At 40.3% G+C, this 11,829-nt stretch overlaps 1 long non-coding RNA gene across 1 annotated transcript; it reads left to right on the forward strand.

Annotated features, from left to right (window-relative positions):
* Positions 1-488: 488 nt before the first annotated feature.
* Positions 489-2,776, forward strand: LOC146642553 (uncharacterized). The gene is made up of 2 exons (XR_014909684.1): positions 489-1,525; positions 2,197-2,776. It is a non-coding gene; the product is annotated as an uncharacterized LOC146642553 (long non-coding RNA).
* The last annotated feature ends 9,053 nt before the right edge of the window (positions 2,777-11,829 follow it).

Consider the following 11,829-nt stretch of genomic DNA (forward strand, 5'->3'; position numbering starts at 1 on the left):
AGGTGTTTCTTTAAATCTACAGCAGCTTCCTTTTCAAAAAGTTTACTGACATAGTAAGGAAGTAGCTAGGGAACTCAGTAAGTATGAGCAACAACAGCTTAGGGACTGTTTCTACAATAAAGAGGAATTCATCATCATCTGCAGTTCATCAAAAAAAAAAAAAAAGTGCCATTAAAAACAATTCAGCAGATCCTCAAAGTATGGATACAATCTGTTTTCAGCTGTAGAGGTACGCTTCATGTACTTATCAACATGCAGTTTAGAGGCTTGCATTAGAGTGCTTTGGTACTTGGGCCTCTTTTATTTAGCACGGTTATACCATTGTGTATTTAGCTATATAAATATGCTCAAGAGTCTATTGTATGTTTGTCATGCAATTAAAAATTCAAAAATATAATTTTTAAATCAGTAACTTTGCAAATTTAGCGCGGACCCTCACCCCTCCCTCCGGCTCCCACGGCCCCGTTGTCACCGTAAGACTCATACTCTTCCCCCACGTATGCTGCTATTTCCCCGCGCCCCAATAATTCTTGTCCTTTTTCTGTTGCAGCCTCCCACAGTCCCGTTTTCGGCGTTCCTGCGCGACTCATCTCCCGGTCCCTTGGTTTCTCGAGTTTCACGCGTGTTTTCCTTCTACCCTCCCGGGACACCTTCAGTTAAAATAAAGTTTATTTTCTTTCTGTGTGTGTTGGCTCTGCTTCTGGGTCCAGCTTGTGCGCTGAACTTTGGTTCATGACACTAATAGTTTTAAATAGAGCACCACAAACAACAGGTATTCCTTTAGAAATAAACTTTTCTTGTGTTACTTCTAAAAACTACAGATTCTTAACTCTGCAACAGTTAGACAGAGTTGGTTACAGTTAGGCCCTCAACAGTCAGCAAAACAAGTCATAAAACAATAAAAGAGGCTCCCTTATCAAGAGCATCCCAGCACTGTAGTTCCATTACAATCAGTTTCCTTTATTTTATCTTATCATGTCAGAGGCCAACTGAAACCAAGTCCACCTATATAAAAACACCCCATCAGACACACAGTAGTTTCCTCAGCACTTCACAATTCCCCCAAGGTATAGCGTTTTAACTTTTTATTTTTTCGGATCCCAGACACAGCGGTGTGAGGTAGTTAGCACACAGTTTGGACGTGTAGAAAACATTGCTTGTTTGGAACACATCAGCAGAGAGGTAGAGTTCATAGCTGTTCATAAGAGTTTAATTTAATCAAACCTCATTTTACGGATCTAAGTGGCTCCTCATCACTAGCCAATTCACCATTTTATTTAAATATCTGAATTTTCGGAATGAGGATCCAAGCGGGACACAGAGGCTGCTTTAACGCACCAGAATGCAAATATAAATAAAAGCCTGACTATCCTGAGAGCCTAGCTGCAGCGAGACCTTTCTTTCACACAGATTCCTGGATGTGCGTTGGATCCGACTTTGCTACCCACACAGAGCGTTTCTGACAGTCGGGCGCTGCTTATACAATAGAGAAAAGCAACAATACACCGTGTTTCTCTGCTCCAAGGTAAGGATGTCTGTTATACCCAGCGCATAAATGTCTCTGTGTTAACGCTGATTATTCAAACCCTGTTGAAAATGTGACACATTTGTTATCCAAAAACATTTCCTCTAAATTTGCAAAGTTACTGATTTAAAAATTATATTTTTGAATTTTTAATTGCATGACAAACATACAATAGACTCTTGAGCATATTTATATAGCTAAATACACAATGGTATAACCGTGCTAAATAAAAGAGGCCCAAGTACCAAAGCACTCTAATGCAAGCCTCTAAACTGCATGTTGATAAGTACATGAAGCGTACCTCTACAGCTGAAAACAGATTGTATCCATACTTTGAGGATCTGCTGAATTGTTTTTAATGGCACTTTTTTTTTTTTTTTTGATGAACTGCAGATGATGATGAATTCCTCTTTATTGTAGAAACAGTCCCTAAGCTGTTGTTGCTCATACTTACTGAGTTCCCTAGCTACTTCCTTACTATGTCAGTAAACTTTTTGAAAAGGAAGCTGCTGTAGATTTAAAGAAACACCTTAATTGAAGCAAAGGCAAAAAAATTGGAATGAATTTTATGTGACTGTAAAGCCAACAATAAGTGAAAATCCAAAAACGCCTCCAATCCTAATGATCTTCCCCCTCTCTCTCTGTGTGTGTGTGTGTGTGTGTCCTCACAGAAGGAAGGTCACGACAGGAGCTTTTTTCAATCAGTTTTTACAAGAAGTGTAGCTCATACAATGGTATAAATGTATTATTTGCGATACTTTATAAATATGAACCTCTAAAGATTTTGAGTTCGTGCACATTGTGAATCAAGAATCTAAATATTTGTATCACAATGATTTCTATAAAAGCATTTTGTTTATGGGGATAATGTGACAAATCTTTTGTGACCCTATTAATGATCAATGGTGATTAAAGAGGAACCCTGGCTCTGGACATTTTCATGACAAGTGACAGCGCAGACAACTACTAACGAGAGAACATGTTTTATCATCATAAACACGGTGATAAGACGCATCGTTAAAGCGTCACTTCAGTAATGTTGACTCATGTTTTTTAATAGATGACTTAAAACACTAAACTCTAATTTCTGTGGTTATTTTAAGTTTACAGAATATAACATGTGGTAAGACGACGAGTTTTACTTCTCATGTTATGTGTATCTATTTATCATGTATGCTACTTTGCTCTGTGGACTGTAAAATGTTTCATTGTGTTCATGAAATAAACCAGACTTTCACTGTCTGCATCTTTTACTGTTTTTCTGCTTTTGTTCACTCCAAGTTTGACAAAACCTACAGATATCCAGAGTTAACTCACTAACAATGGGGAGCAATCTCAGTGTATTTAGCTGCTTTTTCCCTGAACACAACCAACTGAGAGAAACGCCTGTAGGCCTCACTTTGGTCATTTTGAACGCTGAAGGAGATTTGTTCAATAGACACCTTATACTAGTGTTTCCTGCACTTAATCCATCACTACTATGTTCTATATAAATCCAGATTCCTTTTATAGTTTGCAGTGAAATTTGTTAAACCGTTGCTTAATGGGACAGAAGTACAAGTCGCTCTTTACTAACACATTTGTAGATGAGTTTAATGCTGAACAACACAGCTAGCAGTCTCACACACTCTTTAGGTTTTTCAAGTTATGTGTGTAAGGGTTTAGTCTATCAAACCTTACCCTTTTCTCCTCAGTATCACAACAGTATGACTCCCAAAGTACGGCTCAGTAAACAACCTATGACTCTAAAGCCAGAACAGAAAGATACAGTTGGAAGATGAATGATTGCGTTTTTATGATGTGTAGTAAAACGACCCCCTCTTCTTCTTCTCTGTGTTGTTCTTGTGTGTGTGTGTGTGTGTGTGTGTGTGTGTGTGTGTGTGTGTGTGTGTGTGTGTGCCTTAGAAGTCAATTAATACATTAGCCATACTTAAAAAAAACATCTGAATTTCATTTAGAACTGAGATTCTAAGTTGTAAGGAGGAATCTTATGCACAGCCAGAAACATGTTTCCCCACTTTCACAATGCTGAGGTGCCAAATCCACAACCCCCAACAAATGGTTTATTACACGCAGGTGTGAAGGGCAAGCTTTACTTACACAGCCTCACACACAGTAGATTTTTAAAGTTTTTTTGGGTACAGTGGTTTAGCCACAGATGCAACATCCACTTTTGATAAAGATCACTCCACCTGTTTATTTCTTAAGAAATTAAGCATCTTTATTAAGCTCTTATTTATACATGTCTACACATTAATAGACACCGTGTGCTCTGAGACATTATAGTCTTCTACTTCTGCTTCCATCGGTTTGCATTTTAAACTCCCAACCTTTCAGGTTGTTATGAACGGCTTATATTTCTAACATTTTGTGATATAAAAGTGAACCATGTTTTTTTTTTTTTAATTTTCTGTTTGATGGAAGGACTTAAGACACGAGTTATTTAAACAATTCTAAATGACAGTGTGATGGCCATAGTACTTTATGTGGGCCAAATGTGTTAAGGATAATGTTTATCAATGTAAAATTGCAAAGAACCTTTGAATAGATTATAACATTTTGTAAACAGTTACCTCAGAAGCTGTACTGGTAGATCTATGTATGTAAGGTAAAACTTTCCACAGTACTTCCACTTAAGTAGCTAAACACATAAAGTCACCCTTACCAATAATCCACTGCTCCTTGAAAAAAAGTAGCACAAACAGACGACTGACTGAGCAATGATAAGTAGAGCTACCCGAGGCCGAGACTCAAGCAGAAGAAAATTAAAAGTTGTTGTTTTTGTGGCTCGAAAAATTAAAGAAAGTATGTTTAATAATTCAACAAGACCCGCACCTTCAACACATGTACATTCAAATTTTGGAACAGGCTCAACATTGCTGCTGTTCAATAGTTTTTATCCGTTTGAAAAAGTCATTTTACGGCTTTAATGTTTCCAGCTGATAAGGAGAATGAGTGCATTTCAAATGTGCGTCCAAAGGCTTTAAACATCTGCTTTGTCTGTAACGACAGTATCAAACTACAGAGCATTGTTTTTACTAAAATTCAACATTTTCCGATGAAAATTTGGCTACTTTTTTTTTTTTTACTGTAACACGCACCTTAATGCCATTTTTAGGATATTCTTGGTGATCACATTTTTTCATATTTATGCTTTTGGCACTGAGGGTATCTAATACGCATGTTGTCACTGTGTTTGTGCTACCAGCTGTGAGGGCTCTGCTTTTGCTTTGAGCAGTCTGTTTTGATTTTGTCTCGTGAGTGTGTGTGTTTTTCAAACGAGATCCTCGTCAGTTTGATTTTGTTACCACAAACTTTGTGTGAAGTTCACAACAGAGGTAAAGAGATTTAAACACCCCAGTTTAAGGAGGCAGGCAGGGGTTGGACCACCTGCACAGGGCTGGTGAAGCAGAGAGTGTCGGGGGAGATGTGCAACAGAAGCAGAGGGAACATTTTACAAGATGATAAATGGCAGATTTAGATGATTAAGGATTTGTTGACAAGATTAAAAGACACGTCCGTCAGAGTTCAACAACATTACAGTTTGATTAAATAAAAAAGTTTTTAGACTACACAAGGTTCATTTTCTCCTCTGATAGTAATCATATTAAACATGTCAAGAAAGAAAGAGTATAAAGAAAAATAGTAAATGTGTGTCTAATTAAACTCTTCCTGTGAGCCTTACATCATCCTTTAATATGTTTGGTGTTACAAACTTGAAGAAGCACAGAAAAGATCATCAGACATTAATCTAATCAGTTTTCAGCCTTCATTCATATTGAAAAGTTGAAATCTTCCCTGCTAGACCCAAGTGCAGCGTTTAACACCGTCGGCCAGAACATTTTATTACAGCTATTATTAAATGGAGAGTCCTCTTCACACACTGAGGTTAATTATGAAGCTCCACAGGCTTCTGTGCAAAGACCAGTTCTGTTTACATTATACGTGCTTTAGAAGACATAGCATACCACAGGTCAGCTCAGCAACATTTCGACTTTGGCTTGTTTTTTCTGGTTAACGTTAATTACGTAATTTAGAATTAAAGTTTAGTGTTTTTAGCATTTAGGATGGCCGTGGCGAGTAACTCAAGTGCTGTAAACATTTCATGAAACCTCATCAAAAGTTATCTGAGTTGGAAGGGTGGCTGTTAATAAGCCATTCTTAAGGAAGGAGAACAGAGAAAAATAAGGCTGAGGTGTGCCAAATTACACAAGAAATTGACTGGAAAAAGAAATCAGCTGTAATATGTCTTATGGAGTAATGAATCCAAATTTGAAATATGCATGGAAGAGGTCCGAAGAGAGATACAACAGTGAATGTCTATAGCCGTCTTTAACACAGCGTGGATACTCTACCGTGCTTCGAGGCTGGATTTCAGCCAGTGTTGTTGGAGCTCTTATCCAAATTAATCAAATTATGAATGTAGAAAAGTTCCACCAGATTTTGATCGACCATGTAATACCACGTAGTGTCTGATTGGCTTCAACTTCATTTTTCAGTACGACAATGATCGCAAACATACTGCCAATGTAGTCAAAGTATGCCTGGATGAAACAACGCATCAGTCATGGATTGATCTCTCCAGGGTTCGAACCTCAAGATAATCGAAGCAGTGTGGGATCATCTTGACAGAAAACAAAACAAAAGGCAGCCAGCATCCAAAGAAGAGTCTCGGATGTCTTTCAAGAAGCCTGCAGAACTAAGAAATTACAAGAAAGCTTACCTATTAGAGTTTAAGCTGTGTTGAAGAATGAAAGGCAGCTTTAACTGGACAAAAGGGGAAAAAAATCCCACATTGACAGCTAACTCAAGAGACAAAAAGCATTAGAACTCAAGTCATTACCTTACTTAAGGATAAATAAGTTAATTAATTACATTAATGCATAAGCAGAAAATAACCTACAGTAACTGCTTTGCGATATGGAAGTGCAAAAGACAACTGAAAGGGAGGATAGTTTCTATATATGTGGTTTCTATTAAGGGACAGAGGAACGATAAGAAACGATAAGAAATCAAGGACAAGGAGTGTGGTGTAGATAAGTGAGGAAATCCAATCATTACTACAAATTTAGTTGAAATTTAAATATTTTAACTATGGTGTGTGAGGTGGGCCCCTGGGTGCCTCCTGTGAGGGCTGTCTGTTTTCCACATTCTGCAACGGTAAAATTACGACTTTGAGGCGGATATTTGTTTTACCAAATGGACAAAACCCGTCTCCTGTTGACAAAACTCGCCTCATGGTTGACTCTTTCCCACAGAGGGGGGGTGCTTTAATAAACTTATTCGAATATGAGCTTTTTTCCACTAAGACTTGTTTTATGGGGAGATGTACGAAATTATTTACCGGGTTACAAGCAATGATAATATCGGATGTTGACTCCTCAGCGTCATCATTTTCTATCTATTGAGAAAACCCATTGTAAAAGTAATGAAGAAAAAAAAAAAAACTCTTCCGCCGTCTCACTCCTCCTTGACCCGCGGGGTGGGTGTGTGTGTGTGTGTGTGTGTGTGTGTGTGTGTGTGTGTGTGTGTGTGTGTGTGTGTGTGTGTGTGTGTGTGTGTGTGTGAAACAAGATCGCCTGTCGCGGCAATTATGGTTTGTTTTTCAGTCTCTCAAAAGGAAAAGTAGTATTCACTAAGGGATATTTATTCATTTTTTACACATAGGCAGCCTGTAGGTTACAAGCGGATAGAAAGTTCTTCTTTTCATCACAAGCTATGGTGTATCTTAAAGGTTTTTTACAGCGTCTGTATTATAGGAAAATAAAACACTATTGAAATCTCTACAGGAAGTCAGTCTTTATTCCCATTACAAACGCCGGTGCAGCTTAAGAAAGTAAAATTACACCCGCTATTGTAAAAAACAGAGAAAATTGTCATAATATCGAAACAGAATTCAAACTATGAGTTTGCGGAAAACTAACTGCCGCTCTGTCTCTCTATACATCACAGAATCATCTGCTGCATCACCGCTGTGCTTCAGGAACCATACCCCTCCCCTCATGCTTAGGGAACATGACGCATCAGGTCTGAAAATGACTAGACACTTCCGGAGTATTTCCGGTAGGGTCATAAGGTCCGGATCGAGGCCTTCCATAGTAAATATGCTGTATTTGAATATGTCATATTCAAAGCCTTCTTCTTTGGGAGAGCAGATCTCATCGGACACAGGAACGCTGCTGGGCTGCAGAAGGAAATCCATCTTGCGTCTGTGCCTTAGAAATTGTGACGGACTCCTCTCTGCTTTTTATTCTCCTCCCCTGCTGCACTCCCTCCCTCTAAAAACTTTTTTTTTCCCAACAACAGATGGCGCGCTTCCGGAGGTTTCCCCCCTCCCTTCTCCGGATGCAATTCGACACGCTTAGGGGATCAAATTACACACTTCCGGGGGGGAGGGGGGAGGTCAAAAGGTCATGATTAGGGCCATCAATCACTTCGGATTAAATTTTGTCATAAGCTGTATGGGAGTATCTCTCTTATGTGATTTATTTCAAGAGTAAATGGGTTCACCGAGTCCTTTTGCATCACGATTGCACTAACAAAACTCCTGCGTTGGACTCACAGGCAAAGAACAGTTTGGAAAAAGAGGAGACAGGAAGTCATTTTGGGGCACAAACAGGGATCTCTTTATAGCGTCTTGCAAACTGAAGTTAAGTTTAATTTCAGCCTTGAAGGAGCCTTACTGACCTGTTGACGGTCGTTCTCTCTGCAGATTTTGGTGCACATTTTCCATTGTTTGCGCACGTGCACACCACCTAGATCGGAGTAGGATAACAATGAGCATGGAAAACACAATTTCTTATATGCAAATGCAAATTTCACATTGATTCCAAAATCTTTACGCTTGCCTGAACAGGCAAGGTTAGCATCAGATAAGCTAGCAGGCGCGGTGTTAAATAGATCTTCCAGGATCTGCCGACAGCCGCACGACATGAACTGTTTACACATACAGGTCCTTTTGTGATTTATTTAGACTATAGATTGGTTCATTGAATTCTTTTGGCTGCGTTGGACTCACAGACGAAGAATAGTTTGGAAGCAAAAAGAAGAAGGAACAGGAAGTTACTTCGTGGCACAAACGGAGATCTCTTTGTCAATTCTTGCAAACTTAGGAGGCTGAAAGAGTTTAGCTCTACTGGACTTCCTGTGACTGCCGCCTCAATAGTCAACCTATTTTCTCCTCTGCAGACAGTGCATTTTCTGCTGTTTTGCGTGCCAGAGAACACGCAAACATCCGCTAGGTCTAAGCAGGATAACAATAAACAGTTTATCTCAGTTTATTGCATGCAAATGCATATTTCATTCTATCCATCCATCCATTTTCTTCCGCTTATCCGGGGCCAGGTCACGGGGGCAGCAGCCCAAGCAGAGAAGCCCAGACCTCCCTCTCCCCAGCTACCTCCTCCAGCTTGTCCGGGGGAACTCCAAGGCATTCCCAGGCCAGCCCTGGGGCCTCTTCCCGGTGGGAAATGCCCAGAAAACCTCATCCAGGAGGAGCCCAGGAGGCATCCTTGTCAGATGCCCGAACCACCTCAACTGGTTCCTTTCGATGTGGAGGACAGCCCCTCCCGAATGGTCGAACTTCTCACCCTATCTCTAAGGGAGAGGCCAGCCACCCTTCGGAGGAAGCCCATTTCTGCCGCGTGTATTCGCGATCTCGTTCTTTCAGTCACTACCCACAGCTCATGACCATAGGTGAGGGTAGGGACGTAGATCGACCGGTAAATTGAGAACTTCGCTTTTACACTCAGCTCTCTCTTCACCGCAACAGACCAGTAAAGCATCCGCATCACTGCGGCCGCTGCACCAATCCGTCTGTCGATCGCCCGCTCCCTTCTCCCATCACTCATGAACAAGACCCAGAGACTCCTCCACTTGGGGCAGGAACTCGTCCCTGACCCGGAGTGGGCACTCCACCCTTTTCCTTTTATTTCATTCTAATTCCAAAATTTTTACACTTGCCTGAACAATGCTGTAATTTGGTGACTAAGCCTGACGGCAAGGTTAGCATCAGATAAAGCTAATAGGCGCCCGGTAAAATAGATGGATCTGCTGACAGCTGCACAAAAACAGCATAAAATTATCACACTTGCTTGAACAATGTTGTGCTGTTTCTGCTGTAATAGCCAACTTCGCAGCACCATTCAAGCACATGGCAATACGTTGCGATACAGCTGTACAAAAATAGCTTGCAGCTCTTACTGACTCGCTTTCCACGCGTTAACTAAAAGAGAGGCTATTTGTGCTCGCCTCTAGGGGGAACTCTTAACATACGAACGCATAAAAATGGTAATGAAGACGTGAGGAACCAAAACCCAAAGAAGAAAGCGCATATAAACTGCATACTTCCTTCGGTTCCTTTCATTTGTGACCCTGCAATCACTCACAATACCTCATCTGATAATATTAAACGCTGCCTCGTCCCGGTCACGGCAGCCCATGGAGAGCGAGTCTCATAGTATCACTTTTGTTTCTATTGTTCACAACGGCCCAAGGAGATATAAAAGCTCATTATTGTGCACTGTGATAATTGTCAAGAGACAGAACAGACCACTCAGGCCTGCAGAATAATGCCTCATTTCACAGTTCATCACAGTGACGTGGCCCCACAACACTGTAACCGTCCACATAGTGTGGGAAGGAGCCAAAACCGACAGCCATTCCTCAGTCAAGTCTCTCATGTGACAGCCGCCTCTGGGTGTCCATTATCTGTTGGGGGTGACGACAGTGCTCTCCCTCCTTCTCTTCCCAAGGCACCAGTGACATAATGGGAATCCCCTTTATGCCAGGGCTGAACGACACACAAGCTGACATCAGACTGCAGGGAGGGAGTTGCTCCCCTGGACTCAGGTTGTTGAGTGCACATGTCTTTTTGCTGTTAAATCGCCATCTTACAGCAACAACGTCATTGGTTGTGGAGGAAATTCTGAATTTCTGTTTCTGTGAAGTAGTGACTGGACTCTCTGGAATTTAATTAAGAAGATAATTTACGAATTATCACAAACAAATTTCAAGTTGTCTGCATTCAACACCTTTTTGATTCACCAAAGACTGCAAGTGGTTGCAGACCTGGTCCCTGTCATTAAAGCAACCATTTCAAAAGCAATGAGATCACAATTTTATTGCACACAGCTACAGTACTAAGGCAAATCAACAGACCGGATTAAACTTTGCTTATACAAATGTTGAGCATGTACAGTTCATTGCATTCTTCAATAATCCATTAGTATTAGAAATAGCTCTATGCAGAACTTTGCAGCGCTCATGATATTCCATACACACAACATCAGACTTGTTTGCTCAGTGTGACTGAAGTTAACAGTGCTAGCACCGTCACCTTAATTCCTTGCAGTTTAGGCCTCAGTCATACAGACCTTTGATTCTGATAAAAATTCTGATAAAATCACACAGACCCCCTGTTAGTCACAAACAAGGTGCAACTTCAAGAACCTCCTTACAGTTGCTTTGTTTGCTGTCAGATTGCCGTGGTTGCCCGTAGTTTATACTTGTCAGAAGATATTTACCATTTATTCTTTCAGCTGTAGTAAAGCCTTTTTTCAAGAGGCTTTCAAATTTTAAACCGAACATTGTTTATTTCCAGTTTACATTAACTTTTTACACTTCTTTTTTTTTTTGCAATCACAACAAGGTTTTTAGTGCAGTGTCGTATCTCTTTTTGATCAATTTCTAACTAGTTACTACCAGCGACTTCCAGCAACTGCTCTCTAAATGGTTGCAGAATAGACCATTTTCCCTAGCAACAGGTGGCTATCACTGATAGGTTTCTTTAGCAACTGATTTCACAACGATCACCAGTAACCGTTTGCAACTGGTTGTGGAATACACACCTTAACCTCCCGACAGGTGAATCGCAGATGGTCGATGACAGAACTCACAGCTTGTGTGACTAAGGCCTTAACATCCACATACCTGTTTAGAGTCTGGTTACACGTCCAGAAGTGTGGTTTACTCTGACAAACACTGCACACAATTGTTCATAGTTTCTATGAACCGTAGTAGTGGCTATAATCCTTCTTATGTAAAATATGATAGCGTGCTCAGTTTAAAACTCTTTTGATATCATTGTTCATTTGAAACCAAAATGCCTGAGATATCTGCGGTTGGTCAGCTTACCAAAGAAGAGACAAAATGCCCTTTCTTCAAAGCATGAATCCACTGCATGCACTCAATTAAGTGGTTTACTATTTTATAATTTTTCACTATTTTATTCTCTGAAGAAGGAGAATTTATCAGGATGTATCAGTACCAAACACCACAGCTGCTCATTTCTTATTCTTCTGTTT

Source organism: Rhamphochromis longiceps, linkage group LG23, assembly GCF_057381845.1.
Source record: "Rhamphochromis longiceps isolate RC_006_pf linkage group LG23, R_longiceps_female_GT1.1, whole genome shotgun sequence".
NCBI classification, from domain to species: Eukaryota; Metazoa; Chordata; class Actinopteri; order Cichliformes; family Cichlidae; genus Rhamphochromis; species Rhamphochromis longiceps.